The sequence below is a fragment of the Protopterus annectens genome, chromosome 12.part0 (genome assembly GCF_019279795.1).
Source record: "Protopterus annectens isolate FY-2018-M chromosome 12.part0, PAN1.0, whole genome shotgun sequence".
Lineage (NCBI taxonomy): Eukaryota > Metazoa > Chordata > Ceratodontiformes > Protopteridae > Protopterus > Protopterus annectens.
The window spans coordinates 95,653,085-95,674,472 of record NC_056746.1 but is presented as its reverse complement, the minus strand read 5'-3'; the positions used below and the strand labels follow the sequence as shown (position 1 = coordinate 95,674,472).

Below are 21,388 nucleotides of genomic sequence, written 5' to 3'. Positions count from 1 at the left end.
GCCTGCCCGACCATTTTTTAGGTTTCCTCCCTCCAGAGATCTATTGCTCCGCTTCCGTACGACAACCATGGAATCACTACATTAACGTCTGCTGTGCATCCCTCCCCGCCCTCTTGCATGCCAGGCACCTACCCATATTGTCATTGCACTGAAGTGAGGGTTCAAATCCCGATAATGTGCTGTCTAACCAAGCTAATGCCCATTTCCTGAGCATGCGATCAGGTTGTAACACACAGATCTAGCAAACTGCACAAGCCTGCATTTTCATTATTATTCCCTGATATTTGTTACTACTGACATTTTTCTGTTCCTCATGTGTGTGATTTTGGCAAAGGGCACTATTGACTGACAGCATTTCAAAGCAGTGAACCAGAGTCCACTGCCCAAGGTACAAACTGAGAAATGTAATTTGACATGCCATCAGTAGTGCATTTTAGAGTAGCACAGGTGCACTTTGTTACAACACTCTGAATAGCAGTAAGAGAAGAAATTATACATTTCAGCTAAGTACATACCTCTCTACAGCACAGTATGACTGAAATGATTTTAAAGAACTAGGAAAGAGGATGCAGAGTTTGAATCCAGCTTGCAGCTACATGCTGCTTGTAATGTTTGCAGCAGATGTGAAAATGTAACTTATGTTTTGTTGTGTGGAATATAAATTGTCATATATGTTTTTTTTGCCTGTGTAATTTCCACACTGCTTAGCAGAGCACAAACAGGGCTCACATGTGAAAGAAAGTGTAAACAATTTCATTTCTGTAATCTTCACTAGCACAACAGGTTTGTCACCACTGCATGTTATTACTAATGACTGAGTGATGTGTGCCTGATGCATACTTCTTTCTGAAATCCAGTGACTTTGGACTCATAACAGAGTTGCTCTGCAGTTCAAATCCATGCTATGTGAAAGGAATGTGGAAACTATTACTCAAGATCTAGGATTTACTTTCATCAGAACTTCATATGCTTTTTTTTTATGATTCTTGCCTTATGTACTTTCACACTGTTGAGCATCGGATAATCAAGCTTACATGCTTAAGGAAAAAAGTAAATAATGTTATTTGGGTAGCCTTCTGTAATGCAAACAGGTTTAGTGGAGATGAGCAGGCATCAGCACTCTGGACAGTACTGAGCGGAGAACATCCACCTGTTTAACTGTCTGTAGCACTAAGTGTAAGTGCACTGACTTTAGAGACAAAACACAGGTGATCCAGAGAATACTTATTTTTACAATGGGTGTGAGAATGCACTTTCTAACAACACTTTGATTAGGAAGGTAACACTACATACAAATGGCCACCATAATTATGGTGATTGCAAGAAATGTCTCATTAGTGCGCTGATATAAATAAAATTTTCTAGGTAGCATATCTCATTAATGATTCAGTTATGAAACACAGTTGAATGTGTTTTCAATTCTATAAGCAGGATAATTATGATAATGACTTAAAATGCACTTGCATATCTATGATGGCAGAATACTTAAGTTAAAATCATCTTCTGTCCTCACATAGTCCAACTCTATGTTTAGGACAGTATTTGTAGTGAAGTATGCATGTATCATGCCCATCCTGTATTAATCAGCTCATCAAAGTCTATACATCTGACATACATTTACAAACAGTAATAATGCCTCTTTCATGGGAATGCATTTCACGGGACTTCCTAAAAAGTCATATGCATACAGCCTAGCTGATGTATATTTCCTTTCATACTGAATGCAGTTTATCTGTAAGGAACACAGTTTAAATAGAGCTCTTCTGTAGCACTGACAAATACTTAACTTGCTTGAAATGTATGCATTATTTCTTCCATAGGTTTGATTCCCCCATTAGTCAACTAACTCAGTGATTGATTCCAGAAATGTATGTGCCAAGTCATCTTATTCAACCTCCAAAACACCAGACATAAGAAGCCAAGCCATTAACTATGTCAGAGCTGACTATCTGAGGAAGTGTGAACACGTTGAGCATCACACACGGCAAATCTCACTGCCATGTTTCCCACCTTTATTGCTGTTTGAAAAAATACCTTTCTCTATAACAATGCCACTTTGCGCTTTCCATCACACAAATGCATTTGGCATGGTTGTGCATGTTTGCACACTAGATGTTAAACACGAGACTGGAATTTGGTGCCAGTTCAGAAATAGAGTTACCACTTGACTTCTGTAGACATGGCTGGTGTGGAAGATGATGGTCCTGAATTTAGAGCACAGAGGTGAGATGTTGAGGAGTCCAGGATTTTTTGGCACTCCTCAAGAAGTGCTACAGCCATAGGAGGACTATACTGAGTCTCAGTATAAGAATGAGGCTTGGAACAGATTAGCCAAGGCTGTTTCTAGTGCAACTGGCATCCTATGCACTGCAGAGAATTGTCATCACCACTACAGTGACCTGAAACAGTGCAAGGAGTACCTCCTTAGACAAAGGGAGGATGAGTTTAAAAATGCTGACACCCCTTAGTTGTGTACCTATACTGACCCATCAGCTTTAAATGATATAGAATGCAGGTCACTGCCAAGACTGTTATTCAATATGCTTTTGTGTCTCTTCTCTATTGTACAGCTCATAAAGACATTGCAGTGAACAGGAAGCCACACCAACAGTGGTTAACTCAACTTACTTATTTCTCTATCTATATGTTTGATTTATGTGCACATTACACTCAGTGCGTTTCCTTGCCTAGCACAGCTTGCATTATTTGCCCTGTGTAGCTTTTCATGCTGTCTGCGTGAGCACACTTAACAGGTTTGCCCACAGGCAAGCTTGTTAGTTTACTGTGTGTGCTAATGCTGCTCAACACATTTTCCTGGCCACCAACACTGATGGTAGCCATGAAAATGTGTTTCTATTCATGTAAGCATGATGAACAACATGCACATGTGATTAGCGCTGCTGCTCATCCCGCTAACACTTAAACATCATGTAGGCTTCACCCAAAACCTACACGATTGTTCATGAAACCCACAGAAAGTCTTTTTTAAAGTGAAGCCCTTCAAGCACCCTCTATGTGGAGTCCTGCTCCACTCACACTCCTAACATGCATATACCAAGTTCATGGTCATACTAGAGTGGAGAAAGGGGAAAAACATTCCATACCAAAACTGCACTGCTAACTCCCACAGCCCAACTAACTGTACTAAAGCATATCACAGTACTAAAAATTCAATTGGCATCTGCTCAGTTACATATGTGGCTCAACTGAGTGTAGGTATGCTCATTTGCTCAACCATGGAGTATATTGTATCGGATATCATAAGTTCCAATATAAAAATATTGTTCCAGACCCACAAAAATATGTTTTTTTGAAAAAATAGATCATATATACTTAGCTTAGCAAACTTCTTTGAGAAAGTCAGTGAAGCTGTAAAGAGCAGCTGTGCAATTTTTATAGTGTATCTGGTTCTGGCCAAGGCCTTTGACATATTTCTAGTGCTGAAATTGTAAATAAGTTTAAAGGCTTAAATGTAGACACTTATGTTGTAAGATGAAATGCTAATTGTCTGACTGTTCAAACCCTTGTAGTTAAAGTGGCAGTTGTGTCCTCAAAAAGCAAAAGGAGGCTAGTGGCCTTCCTCAAAACTTAGTACTGGGACCCTTTCTGTTCAGCATCTACTTCTTGAATATTTGCTCCACTGACACGGATATATATGGCTTACTATATTTTCAAGTGATCGCAAGTTTGATAATTCCATTTGCATATTATCCAGTAGCATATTATTATAGCAAGGGCTACACCACACGGATCAGTGGTATATTAGAAATGGGCTTAAATTAAACATAGTATAACATTTAAACCCTTAGTAGACAAATCTTCTAAGCAGTTTACAGCATTAACAGCACTCCCACACTCATATACCAAACTGTCAGGATTACTTGAAGTACTTCAGATACTTCCTTGTGCCAGGGAATATATTGGCATCATCATAGGCAACTTCCTGCCCTTTTGTCAACATTTAGTAATAGCAATAGTTAGGATATTGTTCTGTGTAATCCTATTAATATCTAAAGGTAGTCAAAAGAATACTGGTTCAAAAAATTAGTATTCCATTATACTCTGCCATGATCAAATCTTGCAGAATACAATACTCCTTTCAAAATATAACTAAAAAAACACATTGCACATTAAGAAAATCCTCAGAAGTTCTTAATAAAAAGATTACCAGACTAAAGAACATAAATTACCAAGACAGGCTTGAACTTCTCTTTCTATGCTCTGCCTCTTAAAGTTTGCTGCAAAATTATTTATGACTAGAATTCCATGCTGTAAAAACCTCCTTTAACGCCAACACCTCCACAAAACAAATGGCTTCACAAAAGTGAAAAACTAATAACTTGCATCTATATCAACAAATAAATAAGACAGGCTGAAGAGTCAAATGTATTTATTACCCAATTTCTGCCCGTCGCTTGAATACTCTTCCATTGCATATAAAACAAAGTGATACTCTCACTGGGCCAGTAATAATCTCCGCCCTGTTCTACTCAACAACCAGCCATTCGCTCCTCAGCAACTCCCGCTGTCCTCCCAAATATAGCCATACATCCAGAAAGTACTCAATATAATGGTGATCCCAACAATACTTGAAGTGGGTGCTATACCCGCGGGCATTTAACGAAAGAAGGGAGTGTTGTGTGCACTTTATCACTAAAGGGCATCTTGGCAGTGCCTGACAACAAATCCTTACGGTTTACTAAGCCAGGGAACGAGGAATGAATGTGCAAAAGTTTAACTTGCGATATAATTCAGAGTGTTGGGGTAATACATGAACAACAGCAAGAATTACAACTGTCATTATTACCATTAACGTAGGTTCAAGCATTACTCCAGCACTGCCTCGCCTACCTATAAGCGCGCTCCGGTGTTAGGCCTTAGAAAACTAAAACGAGACAATGACGGTTAGGCGTACGCATGCGTTTTGCCCGTCATCATTATACATTACACGAACACATATCTTACATTAGGAAGTACTTTGAAACTAGAAGAGGAGGGCATGTATGTAGTGTAGCACTAGAAGGCTTCGGATTAATACGAAAAAATGAGTTACCATGTGACATTGAGTTTAGAGATCATGAGTTGAAATGGAGTTTGTAGCTGCTATATTTGGGATCATCCCAAATATAGCAGTTACAAACTCCATTTCAACTCACTTACTAAGGGTGCGTAAAAAAAACAAAGGGGAGGGCGCGCGCCCCTGCGCCAAGGCCTAAATCCGCCACTGAATAGTCATATAAAAAAATAGTAACAAGTGAATTTATAAAACACCTCTGATTGATCTTATACAATCTATACAAAAACAATAAATAAATCTTTTGAAAAGCCTGAAAGAATATGTATAAATCTCATTAAATAGGTAATATGACCTAAAACCTATTTCCATTAATAGTGGTGCCATCTAGTGGTCTGAAGTATAAATCATCTTCTTTTGGCTGTTCCCGTTAGGGGTCGCCACAGTGGATCATCTGTTTCCATTTCTTCCTGTCCTCTGCATCATGCTCCGTCACACAAACCATGTGCATGTCCTCTCTCACCACATCCATAAACCTTATCTTAGGCCTTCCTCTTTTCCTGTTACCTGGTAGCTTCATCCTTAGCATCTTTTTCCCAATATACTCGGCATCCCTCCTCAGCACATGTCCAAACCAAAGTAATCTTGCCTCTCTGGCTTTATCTCCAAACCTTCCAACCTGGGCTGACCCTCTAATATACTTATTCCTAATCCTGTCCACCCTCGTCACATCCAGTGCAAATCTTAACATCTTTAACTCTGCCACATCCAGCTCCAACTCCTGCCTTTTTGTCAATGCCACTGTCTCCAACCCATATTTAATTATTTACATTTGTTGACCGGGAGTGTCCAACTGGACGTAGGTCCATTTCCAGCAGAGGCCCGGGGAGAAAAGCTCCACAGTTAAAATAAACGGACAGTAGTTACATTGGATTACATAGCGATTAACAATTTAACATAGCAAATACTTACAACATATTTACAGATGAAGAACATAGTACATCAGTAAACAACTAGAATCTTTATCTGTGAAGTACATAACAGACATTAACAAATCTTACAATAAGAAGTTCCTGCTGTATAATAAGTACTAGGCTTATGAGCATCTGCGCTTGCTATAATCAAGGTAGTTAGTGGAGTGGAAAGAAAGGTAGTGATTGGATGGGGTGGGTGATATGAGAGTGGGAGTTGCAAGGGCATTGCCAGTATGTTTTTAGGTGCGCTTTTAGTAAAGTTTTGAAGTGGGTGCATGATGGTATGGAGGTAATTGTGGATGGGAGGGAGTTCCATAATTTGGCTATGGTGCAAAAGAATAGTGCTTCCCCAGCAGAGTTATTGGTTTTAGTGATCTGCAAGTGATTTTTGTTGCTGGATCTTAGTGCTCTGGTGGTGCGATAGGGTTGGAGTAGATTCTGGAGAGATGGGACATTTAGTGGATGGTTTACTAGTTTGTGGGTGAGTGAGAGTTGATACCATTGAAGGAGTTGAGGGAGTTCAAGCCAGCCAACATAGCTGGTCTCACTACCCTCTTCTAGACCTTCCCTTTCACTCTTACTGGTACTCGTCTGTCACAAATCACTCCTGACACTTCTCCACCCACTCCATCCTGCCTGTACTCTCTTCTTCACCTCTCTTCCACACCCACTGTTACTCTGAACTATTGACCCCAAGTATTTAAACTCATCCACCTTCGCCACCTCTACTCCTTGCATCCTCACCATTTCTCTATCCTCCCTCTCATTCACACACATATATTCTGTCTTAGACCTGCTGACCTTCATTCCTCTTCTCTCTAGAGCATATCTCCATCTCTCCAGGGTCTCCTCCACCTGTTCACTACTCTCACTACAGATCACAATGTCATCTGCAAACATCATAGTCCACAGGGACTCCTGTCTGATCTCGTCCGTCAACCTATCCATCACCCATCACCATTGCAAATAAGAAAGGGCTCAGAGCTGATCCTTGTAATCCCACCTCCACCTTAAACGCATCCGTCACTCTCACCGCTGTCACACTACCCTCGTACATATCCTGTACCACTCTTACATACTTCTCTGACACTCCCGACTTCCTCATACAATACCACAACTCCTCTCTAGACACCCTGTCATATGCTTTCTCAAAGTCTACAAAAACACAATGCAACTCCTCCTGACCTTCTCTGTACTTCTCCATCAACACACTCAGAGCAAACATTGCATCTGTAGTGCTCTTTCCTGGCATGAAACCATACTGCTGATCACTAATCATCACCTCCCTTCTTAATCTAGCTTCCACTACTCTTTCCCACAATTTCATGCTGTGACTGATCAATTTAATCCCTCTGTAGTTACTACAGCTCTGCACATCACCCGTATTCTTAAAAATCGGTACCAAAACACTTTTTCTCCATTCCTCAGGCATCCTCTCACTTTCCAAAATTTCATTAAACAATCTGGTTAAAAACCCCACTGCCATTTCACCTAAACACCTCCATGCTTCCACAGGTATGTCATCTGGGCCAACAGCCTTTCTGTTCTTTATCCTCTTCATAGCTATCCTTACTTCCTCCTTGCTAATCCACTGCACTTCATGATTCACTATCCGCACATCTTCCAACCTTCTCTCCCTCTCATTCTCTTCATTCATCAACCCCTCAAAGTACTCTTAAATAAATTGTTTTATTGTAATAACTGTTTTGGTGATAGGATTACGGTATTTAAGAGAATTTGTAATGACGTTATATCTGATTAAGTCCTGGTGTTTAGAGGATGAAAACACAGATTTCATTAAGTGTTAATACAGGACTGCTTCAGAAGTGGTGTCTCCTTTCATCTGGTGCCTCCAAGTGCTCTTTTTTTTTTTTTTTTTTTTTTTAACTCTTTTTAAAGATAATATTTCCTATTAAATATATAATTTTTGTTAACTAATTCTCAAACTCCACTGTCTGGCAGTACTTACTAAATGTAAACCCCACCAGCCACATTCCTTCTCTCAAATACACCCTGACAGTTATTTGCCCTTTATATGCATTTGTACAAACAGATAACTATTACAAATTATGGGCCAGATTCCAAATTGCTTTCAGTGCAAATCTGCCCCGATTCCGAAAGACCTGCTTACTTCAGTGTAAGACCAATCTACACACAGGCTTACTACAGGAACTAGATTCCACAACACCTGCTCTCAGTGTTACATGACCCTTTACACTGAAAGCAAGTCTTTTGGAATCAGAGCCTATGTACAGGCACCATATATACACATTTATGAATATGTACATATATGCACATGTGTCTACATAATTCATCCATCCATCCATCCACAACCCTTTTTCCCCATTTCTATACATGGGTTCAGGGTGTCACAACAGTAACAATCATTTAAGGCCAATGTACCACCCAGCGGTGCGAATATACATCATTTAACAATGTAAATATTGTAAACTCCAATAATAAATGTTACTGACTGTTGAATACTACTTATTGCTGTTTAAATGACTCAAACAAATCAAAACACGTACAAAAGGAAAGCCTATATGAAACACACCTGCAAGAAACTTTTAAAAAGTGTGATATGGAATCTGAATTAAACATTGTGTATAGATTTTTCCTAACAAGAGTTTGCAAGATTGTTCCACTACATTTTTACATATTTGAACATTTGTTTTTTGAAGTGGGAAGTGTATATTAGCTAGGATATGACAAGTTAACCTTTTTTGTGATACAAAAAAATATGTTTTTATATTAGTTTGGGGAGGATATGTAGAATTACAATTTTCCAATTTATAAGTACTTAAATCATTTTAATGCTAGTGTTGTTTGTCTGTTGGCTTTTCCCGGTAAGGGGTCGCCACAGCGGAACTCCGGTCTGCTAATAACTGGCAGTAGATTTTTATGAAATACCGAGGTGCCAGCACGATGCCCAACCTTCAACGAAGGCATGCCCATTTACGCACGCATGTCTTTCGAACGATACCCAACAGCGGGGAGGACATGCACTCTCCACATAGAAGGCACTCCCAAGCCCAGCCAAGAATCGAACGGGAGAACCTCTTGCTGTGAGGTAACAACGCTACCACCGTACCACCGTGGCACAAATCATTTTAATGTTATAATGTAACATATTTCACATTTGGTGCTTAGACCCAAAAGATATGCAAGATATCTGCACTGCCAGAGTTATATGCATTACAATTTACTGATAAAGTTGTTAAATATGTAGATTTTTGGTGAGTGTAAGATATGCATTAAAACAAAAACAAAAAAGGTTAAAACATTTCAGGTTAACAAGAAAGGTTTCCATTTTATAACTGACCTAAATATCAGGATCATATACCGACCAGGAATTGAAAATTCCTTGATGAAAGTTTGAGATAGCAGACATATGAACCTTAATGGAAGGATAAATAAGACCCCCTGATGGAGATAGGACTGGGGTACTGATGGAGATATCCTAGGACTGGACTGGGATACTGATGGATATATCCTAGGACTGGACTGGGGTAATGGAGCACAAAAAGTATCAAACTCCTTGGAGGTGTCCAAACAGAAAAAAAAAAGTGTAACTTGTACATTTCTGGTACAATGGGCAACTGATCAGCAGAGAGGAGATGGACAATGTTAAGAGAGTATGCAGCACTACTTTTCATCAATGGAAGTGGGGCAAGTGTGTGGTCAACCAGACTCCTGTAGCTATGGGCTAGACTTGCCAGATGGGTGAGATAGAAAGGTTCTGAAACACCTCGGTCTAATAGGCATTTCCAAAAGATGAGGCCAAAGCAAGGGGAAACATACCTGTAAAGGTCAAAAAGGGGCTATATGAATGACCATGGACTTGTTCCATTTGGCTTTCTGCTGGAATCTGGGAATTGTGGTAAACTGGGCAGAGGAGCTCTAAAGGCTATGCTTACGCTATAGCATCCTTGGGTTACAGCTCCAAAAAGAGGGGGGGCACGAAAAAAAAAATACTTCTGTAACTGGTGTTGGTCAAGGATGTGAAGAATTCACACTTGGTGATGGTCAAGGATACAAACAGCCAACAATATGCTTCAACCACTAATGGAAAAGTTTATGTGCTACTGATCAGCTGACAGATCACTTGTGCTTTATCAACAAGCAATGGCAGAGTCTGTTCACTGGGGAGATGGATTGTTCAGGAATGGGGGCAGCTATCACAAAGTGACCATAGGTCATAGTTAATTTCTTGAGCCTCTCAACAAAGGGCACTTAAAGCAGTTCCACCCTGCTCGCTGATGGAAAAACATGGCTGGATGGAAAAACATGGCTGGAGTGTACTCAAGTTTATGGTAACCCCCCCCCCCAAAAAAAGGGGGGAACTCTTGGAATGCCTGCAGAGTGAGAAAGTCTGCCTTCATCCTGAGAACACGGACGTGCAAAATGGTGTCTAGCTGTGAACAGACATCAGAGGTGCCCATAGCAACAGTCACTGCAAAGGATGAGTAAGTAATGCCAACAATGATGTTCGAAGTGGTGAGGAGACAGGTTTCAGAGATCTGAATTTGGCCTGGTATGTCACAATAACCCAGCTGCAGTTTTAGGGTCCAATGAAGAATTTTCATGATGTTCCTTACAAACAGAACCAGTTACACTGTGCCCTCCAGGGGTTCTACAGCCTTGAGACATATGGTCACAGAAACAGACGTGGTCGCTGATACAGAAAGGACTGGAGGAACTAAGCTGCCACATGTTGAATAGGCAGAATCCTTTACAAAGAAAGACCGTCCTTGTAATGCAGAAAACCAAGTGAACAACCTATGAAGCCGGGGTTCTGTGATGGCCGATTTCGAGACAAATGTTCTCCATAATCCCCAAGGACTAAAAAGTTTAACAGGCGAATCCACTGCAAAAATCAGTTTTTCTACACAGTCAGTGTAGCCAAGAGCCACTCATCCAAATAAAGAAACTTCTTGATACCTTGCTGCCTCTTGTATTGCAAATGATGCCATACAGTTCATAAACTCCACGAGAGCTTTGATAAGTCTGACTGAAGCACCTAGTCTCTACCAGAACAGAAGGCATCTCCTTCTTGACTGCTATCTTAAAATGAAGGCAGGCATCTTGGAAGTCCAGCACATCCAGTATCTTCTTGACAAGTAAAAGCTGATTGCACTGCAGTGATATGGAACAACCTATTTGAAGTGAACAGAGCTCCAGGATTAGCTTTATGTCTCTGGTCTTTCCAGGAAAAGGGGAAAAAATCTGAGGTAACAGCCAGACCATCACTCATCTCTTGGGACCACCTGGATGGCCTTTTTGTAGAAGGCTGCAGATTTCTATCTTCCTCAATCCTGATGGTGTGGGTTGCCAGAAGGGGAAAAAAGTGCAGATGGAGTGGAGGAGTGAAATGGGATTCTGCAGCCTCGGATATTATTATTCAAATCCACCAGTCCTGCACGATGGTCATACACACTGAAAGATGGCAGAACAAATGACCCCCAAATGCCTCCAGAGCTGGAAAGTGGGGAAAGGCCTTAGGAATTAAGTTTCTGTAGTCCCCTGGACTGGGGACCATGATACCCCTGCTTGGGCTGATAATCATCATCTTTGGGTGGATGTTCATGCTGAACTCTACCCCCTCGTCTGCAAGGATTTTTTGCAGACTGTTAAAAGTCTGTGTTTCTATTGGCCACACCTGCACTAGAGCTGACATGGGTTCTTTTGTGCCCTTAAAAATGAGAACTACGAAGTCTCAAATTTCATGCCAACAACTGTGCGACTCACTTTCTGCCTCATTGTTCTCTAACTTGTCTTTAGTTTGTGGACCAAACAGATCAGTACTATTAATTGAGGCATTAAGGAAGCACGCATTAAAAATCTCGCACGTTAAAAATCTCGCACGTTAAAAATTTCAGCCAAATTTATCAAGCAAAACTAAGGATAAAAGCATATAGTGGACTCTGGTGCCTGACGCTCTTGCTAAGCCATTCGCTACATTGTGAGTCAAGTGCAAAGTGACGTTTAATATAGTAAATATGTAGCTCCCTAAGCGGAGAGCTAAATTCGAGCCAAACATGTTTTGCATGCTTATTTATTTATTTATTTCATTTCCTTTCCCGCAGCTGGCTAACCGTGGCCACTCTAGTTCATCAGGTCTGCTGGATCAGCTTTGGCGTCCTCCCTTGATCAACTGAGCCTACATCTGAGGATGATGAGATCAGTAACACTAGGGCATCGTCATACTACAGCCAAGACATGTGGCCTAACCCTCCCCACCCTGGGGCAGCCTTGCAAGCTCCACAATCACTACTTTGGGGAGGTGCATGTACCCGTCCATATGTATTCGATCTCCAGACCAAGCAGTGTAAAGGCTTTTAATGTTGCTACTGCAGCAAGCCTACACCCCCCCCTCCCCCAGGACGGGAAAGCCAGTGTTGTCCGCTCACTCACATCCTCCTCCCTGCCTGGCCCCTCCAGTTGCCATGGCGCTAGTTACACATAGGATATCCAATGCTCAGTAAGGGCTTTACACATCTGTTCTACAGGGCCAAACAGTATTTTATAGATATGTTCACGACATTAGAACTTTACATCATATGAGAAGAAGCTGAAGAGGTATATGCTCACTGTAACACTCAAAACGGACCTCCTGCACGTCGGCAATTGTACGGCACCAAATTATAGTAAAATCCCAAGAAACAAACGGAGCCAGCAAACTGTGATCAAAGATGCTTTATAATTAAATAAGTAACATAAGAACAGATAACCAGACCGGTTTCGGCTGGCAACAACACAGCCTTCTTCAGTGTATATGCTCACTTGCCACAGTGGGCCAGTCTTCTAGATTCCTGCTCTGAATGCTGGAGGACTGGGCACTGGGCAGTAGTGGCTCTCTTTAAGGTTACTGCAGCAACCAGGCCGACTATAGTATTTTGGCTCCAGCAGTTCTGGTCCTTAAGAGGCTAAAGATCTAGTCTTTCGGCTACCATGGTCATCAAGGTCTTTCCATGCTCCACTGGTAAATGGGAGTTACCATCCTGTCCACAGAAGGAATTACTCAGAAAGCTCCTGTGGGAACTCTGCAGGAACTTAGAAGTGACCACTACCCCCCCCCCAATACTGCAACATCTGAAATATGGCATCATTTGGAGGGAGTGGAGTATATGCCTTATCCTCACCATTACTGTCCGATACCGGCGATTCCAGTAAAATGTTTGTGTACTTCCTCATGTAGGAGAACTTCCTCCCACTCACGGAGGGGGATCCAATGAGAGCAAAAAAGGGGTGGACTTGTACTCAAATAACGTAGCATGTTTTCTGCCATTAACCCTTCAATGCGGTGTCCAAATGCAGAAACCTCCAGAAGGCTCAAAAAGAGGTCTATGACCATCTTAAGCTTCAGCTGAGAGTGTTGTACATATCATGTGCAGGTGTCAAAGAAAATGCAAACAGTGAATCCTGCAACGTCAGCACCAACGTCAAAATCTTGATCAGTGACAGCAGTGACATCAGATTATCAGGACCGACCCCAGTCGGTAACAGTGGGGTCTATATCACGTAATCGAATGTTTATTTAAACTAATACCTCTTCATCTAACAGTTTTCCCCGAACTACCAATTTGCTAAAGACTATAATCAAACACAATATCCTTGAATAATTTTAGTGGGCCACTTAAAAAAAAAAAAGTTACATGTAACATCACTAAATGACTACAGAACATGGAAATATATCTGCAACACATAAGCACTGTGTAAAGCTTAAAATTCAGTATTTTTTTAAATACTGGAATAAAATTAAAGTTATAGTTAAAATTCTTTAATTGGAATATTGTTAGTTTTTTTATCAGTATAGCACCTTGCAATTCAGTGTGTGTGCAAAAGTGGCGTAGCCTTACTAATTAAGATGTTAAAAACTGTAACTATTTTTTTAAATCATTTTGCAGGGGGGGGGTGCAGCCTCCCTGCACCCCTCATCCCCCCACAGATTAAATATACCAACTCAGAGATCACATTACATTGAGGAATAGGGTAAACTACTAACAGACAATCAACATTCAAGCCGCCATCAGTATGAGTATTTCACTTTCACCGATTACTGGATGGTGGGAAGTGTGACTTGCTACTGCACATTCTACGATGTACTATAACAACACAAAACCAAAAGGTCTGGGTGTTGGCCAACAAAAAGTGGTCAATGTCTTTTACTTCAATGATTACACACTTCACTGAAGAGACAGCTTGAGAAAAACAGTTTGATAAAAAGGTAGTCGTTTAAATAAGCATTCGATTAAGTGATATAAACCCATAACAGTGCTGAGAAGCTAGGGAATGTCAGCACCAAAAGTTGGCATGGACCGCTTGATTCTGAGAGATCTGTGAGTCATCAGCATTACAACTTTTGGGGATGAGGGCTTGAAGGCTGAAAAAACTTCCAAGACAGTGCAAAGGGTGTTGGCCTCAATGCTGATGTTGACCTATCAATTTCAACCTTGGGTGATGAAGAATCTGAAGCTCGACCCAACATTATAATTACTGCTGGGGGCAGTGTAGCAAGAAAATGCATCTAGTTTGGTGTGGGTGCTTTCAGGGTTCTTAACAGAGGGATGTGGTGCCATAACTGTGGTAAATGAGAAGGTAGACATAAAGTTTAGTAACCAAGAATTACATCCGTCTGCACCATGGAAACCAAATTGGACGAGACAATATCCAACTCAACCTTAACTTAGATAATGCAAAGCGTTTGAAAGCCATCTGTAATTTCCACAGGTCACAGCACAATGCAAAAAGTAAACATGGGTGTAGAGAGCACAGGTCACAGCACAATGCAAAAAGTAAACATGGGTGTAGAGAGAACCTGCCACAGGAAGTAGGTTCAAACTGTGTTTGGGCACCATAGCCTTCAAAATAATCTGCTTCCTCATGTCAAAGTTCCACACATGCAAAGCTTTGCAAATCTTGAGTTGCTTTTAAAAGCTGCAGATTCAAATGCAGACAAACAACTGCAAAAGCAGTGGCTAGGTGGTACAACAGGAGGCCCAAAATAAAAATACAGGTTAAGGAGGAAGGTGAATGCAGCCTTAAACTGGACAGCGGAATAACTTAAAATGGTTGGATCTAACCTGAAAAGCATGATCCAGTTGAAATAACGCAGTGAAAGAACAACTTATGTTCTGATTAAGAGCAATTTGGGAAGATTTCACTGACAACAGAAATGGCAAAATGAAAAACATTATGGACTGTTCTACTTCACACAAGCAGTAAAAGTACAGAACAGGCAATGTAGTACAGAGCATTATATGTTAGAGGAGGAGATGTAGCTTAAAGCTTTTTATACCTGCTGTACTCTCTTGTAGCTGTGGTCAAAGTCCTACTGGTTGACCAGGATGAACCAGACCATGACAGACCTTTAATTACTACAGTTCTGAAGGAAGACCTAGCCCAGGATAAATTCCAGCTTCTAGTGTCATGCCAAAGTACTTGGTGAAGACCAAGTAGCTGCTGCACACTTTATCCTGTGTTACACTGCAAAAACAGACTTGAAAGGTGCCACTGTGCTGGTTGTATGAGCCCTAGGTTCAGAAGGAAAAGGTTTATTGCACCTGTAGCAAAATCTAATTTGGCTGATAGCTACCTTAAAACTAAGTTTCTTTTGGATATAACTGATGGGGGGTCATTTTCTAAATTATTTAGTTTGGTTTACTTGGAATCAGAGTACGAATATTCTCTGCTACTAGAAAAAAGGTTGCACAAGACCACTGGAAAATATACTTGTACTTAAGTTGAAGCCAAAAGTGTAGCTTACTGGTCAGATGGATTACAGTAGTGTACCACAGCTGGTACCACTAAGGACTGTAGAACCTTAAAGATTCACCTTTGTCGGCTTTTTATCTAAGAAAGGAAATAGACCTACAAAATAATAATCAGACACCATACGTAGATTATTGTACAGAAAAAAGCAACTTTTTGACCAGTTTAAAAAATACCCCAGAAATAACATAGCTTTTCCAGTGCTGCGCAGCATCTAAACAGATATGGGGTGTGAAAGGTTCCCAGGCACAGCATTGTGTGTTAAGGCAGGGTTAGTTGCCTGTAAAAGATGCAATTTGGCATCTGAAAACGACACCTGACAGCATTAGTCCTGTTAATAAGGATGGACCTACTATTACTTTATCTGAATTTCTTACTAGTAAAAACAAGAAACAAAAAACTTGCTATCCGATTTTCTCAGAACCTTATCGTATCACTGCTTTCCTCTGTGGAAAACTGTAGCAAATCATGTAATCCTCCCTGCAAAATATGTACAAGTCTCAAAAGTAAAAAGGTACCTGGAAAAAAAATCAAAAATAACGTCTATAACAGAAGACTGCATTAAATTGAAAGCAAACAAATTTCAACTAAGACCAATTCAGAGGAAGAGTGTTCTCTCCTTTTACTTGTGGATAGCCCATGCCATGTTTTCATAGCATTGCTCTGGTCTTTATTGCAAATCTTGCCCCCTGCATACAGCTAGGAAAAATATCACTCAATCTCCTCACCAACCTTTGGTGTCATCATCCACCTTCTCTTCACATAAGAATTCCCTCATCTTCCTCTATGATCCTTCATCAGTTAGGTTCCCCTTCCTCTATGATCCTTCATCAGTTGGGTTCCCATCAAAACTAGAGACATAAAAAAGCTTTAGGTAATGAGCTAAGAGGTAAAACTTTGGCCACCAGTCAATGGTGAATCCATTACATAGTGGGCGTTTCATTTTAATTACCTGTTTCCTTCACCTGTTCCTCAGGATATGGCTTTGTGTTCCTAACAGTTACCCTTTACAGGAATGTGCGCTCTTAGCCCACACACTCCCCTTGAGGCACAGATCTGCATTTCTACCTGCTCCTGTACAACTGTCGGACTATATCTGCATCTACTACTAAGCTTTGACTGCAATACCTTTGTTGTTCACCACAAGGATCCCTGCTCCACTTAATCAGACCAGCCTTCTACCCATGACAGTAATTGAACCTGGGCTGTCAGAAGGGCAAAGAATTCACTTTTTTGTTACACAAAGGAGGAAAAATACAATGTATATGTTTCTCCATTAGAACAGTTGGCATGGAGAGAAACTAAGGCAGTACAGATTCAGTGAAGTGGCAGTCTATAAGGAGGGTCTATAAGGAGCCCCCCACAAGGATTCCTTTTACTGCTGTGGTGTTTGGCAATGATGTTTTTAAAACAACCACAAATCATACTGAATGCCATTTAGGTAATACATTACAGTGCTTTCTCAAACTGCATGGATACAACTCACACAAAGCATTATATTACAACATACAATTTATGGAAAGGGAAGTATTTATAGAGAAGCCCTTGATACTGTTCACAGACTGCACCAGTCAGTGTCTTAAAGGAAACAGTTCCTACCAGGGAAGACGTACAAAAGTTATGTACTTATTATAATAAGAACCTGTGGAGGGATTCTATCTGGTCTGTTGAAAGATACAGTTATGTAAGCCTTAATATGCAAAAGTATAACATATGAAATCAGCAACTGGGTATAGGGAGTACCTGAGATTTTGCAAAGTTCACATATTTTTCTAGAAACAAGGACCACTTCAGCTCAGCAGAGACCCCCAAGAGGACATCAAGTTATGAACAGATGGAGAAGATAGGAGCCAGTCATCCATGCAAGAACAACAGGCAAGCAAGCAAACATTTGAACATCCTGTGGACTGAAACAATACAAAAATGAGAAACTCCTTAACTTGTAGTAACTATCACCGGTTCCTACCCTGCATTAAATGAAACCTCCTGGACTCCTTGGCAATCTTGACAGGGAGGAAGGTATCCCACGGTTCAAAAAAAATAAAATAAAACATCCAGTTTCCTTCAAATAAGCATGGAAAGACCGATTGATTTGTGATCACTCCAAAGCCTTCATTCAGGATAAGGCTGTTTGATCCACCTTCCAGTGTGGGCCTGAGGCCGTTGGTCTTCTCCAGCTCAAAAAAATAGAATCTGGAATAGTATTCTGACTCTGTCTGGTCTTTGGAAATGCCTGGACAGCTCACTGTTTTTTCTTTCACTGATGGTTAAACGCCTCACTTTTGCCATTATTGATGGCACAGGATGTCAGACAAGGGCAACAACTATGAACGTGGCCGTATGAAGAATGGAAAGTTGACATTACTGCCTGAACATAACTGTCCTTTTAGACCGACTCCTAAGTAGGAAGGTGCAAGCGCAGATAAGCTCCCGACTGCATACAGAGTTGGACAGCTAAGCAAGGCCTCAGCGTTGCTGCCAAGGACTCTTTTCAATGGCACTGTGACCTTCTTGGAACACATCCTGAATATTAAGGTTCTTCTCAGATTGTTTATTAGATGCTGGCTCCTCTAAAACCTGGAAAACAGGGATGAAACATCTGAAAATGGCCATCGCAGAGAAACTTTTACTGTTTTTTATTTTCATATTTTCATGGTGAGCCCTGATCCTAGGACACAAAATCAAGGGCCCTAGAAAGGGGGAGTTCATAACTGCTGCTTGTGTGTGTTCAGCAGAGTTTGTGACCCTGAGCCACACATGCAGTATAGTTTTCCAGCAACACCCTGCTACACAAGCCAAATCTTCAGCAAGGTTACAGCTCATCTTCATCATAAGTTGTGAGCAAGAAATCGAAATATATTATCACAACAGCTTTTCTTTAATTGGGCAGTCCGACAACCGCATTAATGACTGCTGCAATCTCTTAATCAAATCTCATGGAAATTGTAGCATGTGCATTAAACAGATTATCCTTAAGACAATCTGAAGCCCAGGACTGTTCACCTGGAAGGTACACCGTGGTGCCCTGGGGTGCTGAAGCCTATGGCAGCTGCTGAAACTAAGGTGTCCTGCTTGGCCATCCCCAACTAAATATTCTACTTTCTAACAGGCTAAAGAACTTAAGTGACTTTCTGGGGCACTGAAGACACAGTACTAGGTTTGTATAAAGTCACATTCATGGCCAGCGTATCTCATTCATACTGACCTTTTACTAATACTGCCATTTAATGGCTGATGTCCTGAAAGTTACAGGGGCTGTCTTCTATAACCAAGTGACTTACCAATTAATAACAGTTAGCATAAGAATTGTCAGGATACAAGTAAGAAAATTACATAAAGACTGTTATATCTATGATGTCCTGCAATGGAGATATGAAAATATTAATAACAGTTGAATAACTCAGAGTGTTAAACATAGAGGGTCATGATGTGAGACAGAGAAATACAGTCAGTGTGCATGTACAGTGCACTACACTGGAGATGCATTACTAGTAATTAAATACCTCGTCACCATGCATGTATCGTACAGTGCACCAGTAATACATTACTAGTAATTAAATACCTAGTCACCGTGCATGTATCGTACAGTGTACCAGTAATACATTACTAGTAATTAAATACCTAGTCACCGTGCATGTATCGTACAGTGCACCATGAAGATTACAAAACTAAATGACTTAACGACTGCTGTACAGCAACAGGTGAAACATTGGAGAAGACTGGAGGCCGAAGAAAACAGTCATTCATGTTTGCACTGTTAGCACTCTCTCTCAAGATATGCAGTTAGGTGAGATGCTTCATATTTCTTAAAATTTTCAATAAAAAAAAAAAAATAAAATGTATAAAATGTTTTCCAAGATGTGAAAAAGACGTTATGTACTCACCATAACGTTCCATGTTGGTAGTCCATCTCGCCCTTCATTTTTACATATGGGTTCGAGCCGATCCTTGGCTCTGACTCGGCCGATTTTCAAGCTCGAAGACTTACATCATTTGTTTGTGAAACCTCAGAAAAAATATTCTGGCTTTGCAGGACAACACCTAGAGTCACGATGTGAAGACCACACAAAGTAAGACTTCTCCTTTGATAAAGTATAAATAATGTTATTAACACATTTACTGTTCTCAAGATATTTGAGTTACTTTGGTTTATGCTTTTTAACTCAATTTTCAGAGGACACTTTGGATTGCAAGGTTGCGTGTGTGGGCTTCTAAAGTTGTGACGTCCCCACTTCAAAGACGTTGAGTTAAGCATGTCCACCAACAAAATATCCATCAACAAGGACCACTGGAATAGACCAAACAGCCTTCTCTGTGGGAAGGCACAGGGTTAAAGGCCATCCTCTCCTACGGCTCATAATTTCCAGGGTCTCCCTTAACTACTTTTTTTTTGTGGGGGTGGGGGGTTCCTTTTAGTAGATATCGAGGCTTGGAGACTTCATGTGGAGAATCCAAGTGTCTTCTCTTAATGTTTTCCTTAGTGTATCTGGGGATGGTTCCAAAGAAGTGGAGATGTGTTCTGGGGGGCAGAACCCATGAGAAGGAGTTGTCAAAGACCCTGGACTTCACTGACTTGCTGTACAACAGGTGGAAAGTCCATGGGTTCAGTAAAATATAGTGTGCCATGGGCTCTCAGCAAATGCTAACATCAAGATGATATAAATATTAAATCAGTCCATTGCAAAGCTATCAGCAGGTGCTGACCTTGACAACAACAGCATCAACTAGTGCAGGGCTGGGCATACCAGCACAGGCACAGATGTACCTGGCATTAGCATTGGCACAGAGATCCCAAGCATCACAGCAGAGAGGCTCATAATAGCCTGAAATAATGGCATAGAAAACATGACCAAAGGAATGCTCTATGGCAAAGCCATCAAGTCAGAAGCATTTAACACTTAACAGTGCGCCACCATTGGGCTTTGACATCAGCCCAAACATGGGCATTAACATGTGGAAATACCAGTAACTTCCAGCCAACAAATACAAAGGGTTGGTGAAGACAGTTTAATGACAGTTTGGCAGAAAACACAGCAGAGACGCAATGAGCATGTGAAGAGAAAGCACAGTCTGTTCTGCATCCACAATAAATATCCCCAACAATCTATCTAATTCAGGAATGACTGGGAACGGACACAAAGTATAGTCAGCATGTAACTTAAAATCTGCAAGACATCTTTGTACGTTACAATGCCTAAAAGGCTTTGTACAATAAGAGCAGACACTGAAATCAACTGTTGACCTATTTTCTAAACCACATAATTAATTTTCAGACTTAGATTCAGAAAATGAAGAGAAGGGAACCTGTTTATGTTTAGCATTCTTATGAACTCTGTTTGAGAGGGAGGTTTAACAGAAACAGACTTAGTACTGTAGGGGTGGAAATTCTTGCTTTCATTTGGCCCGACAGATTTTTCCAGCACAAAGAGAACAGTGATGTCTGGGGATGCATTACTGCTTAGGTTAATCTGGTTTTATTTCAGTTCTTGACAGCTGCCAACAAAATGATTACTCTTGTTAATATTTGTGAGGCTGTCCTATCCAGAAAACAGTGTACATGTTTGTGAAGCACGGTGACTTCACATGAGGACACCTGCCTGCCAGAACTCAAGCACTCACCTGCCAGAAC

General features: G+C 40.8%; 1 protein-coding gene across 1 annotated transcript in view; it reads right to left on the bottom strand.

Moving 5' to 3' along the window:
- Positions 1-21,388, bottom strand: part of NDUFB10 (NADH:ubiquinone oxidoreductase subunit B10) — a 145,988-nt gene that overhangs the window by 87,742 nt on the left and 36,858 nt on the right. The window lies entirely within an intron of this gene.